At 32.8% G+C, this 467-nt stretch overlaps 2 long non-coding RNA genes across 2 annotated transcripts in view; both read right to left on the bottom strand.

The window, feature by feature from the left end:
- LOC122636802 overlaps positions 1-467 on the bottom strand; it is a 268896-nt gene that overhangs the window by 238236 nt on the left and 30193 nt on the right. The gene's annotated exons all lie outside the window — the stretch shown is intronic.
- LOC122636778 overlaps positions 1-467 on the bottom strand; it is a 12336-nt gene that overhangs the window by 10266 nt on the left and 1603 nt on the right. The window lies entirely within an intron of this gene.

The following is a 467-nucleotide window of genomic DNA, read 5'->3' as shown; positions in this document are numbered from 1 at the left end:
AAAGGCGGAAGCAATTCCAACGCCTGAAAATGACAGCAAAGAAGCTGAATTAACCGATATGTTAAATATAATACGTCCAGGGAAAATACGGTCTTTCGCGTACGCTTAGCGTAATAATTAAATATTCGACGATCCGTGTGGAACATATTTAAATTTCTTCTTTCGTTGATCCTCATCCAGTAATGCGTCCTACAAAGAGAGTATAAATGTACGACTATCAAACAAATATAATCCGGAAGACGTTTTTCTTTTTAGTCTTACGTTTAATGCTAATCTCATATTGCAGTGTATTATGGATTTGAGGTACATATTAAGCGTCGTAGTATGTGTATAGAAACGTAGTATTATAGTTAACCGAAGTAAACTTCCATATAATCCGTATTTAAGGAGTATACACGAGTACGTATTTGAATTTATAAAAAATGTTCGTTTTTTACTAATTCCTTATATCACGATGAATTTAAATT

The sequence above is a fragment of the Vespula pensylvanica genome, chromosome 23, assembly GCF_014466175.1.
Source record: "Vespula pensylvanica isolate Volc-1 chromosome 23, ASM1446617v1, whole genome shotgun sequence".
NCBI classification, from domain to species: domain Eukaryota; kingdom Metazoa; phylum Arthropoda; class Insecta; order Hymenoptera; family Vespidae; genus Vespula; species Vespula pensylvanica.
Note: the sequence above shows the minus strand (reverse complement) of the source record. Positions and strands in the feature narration are given on the sequence as shown.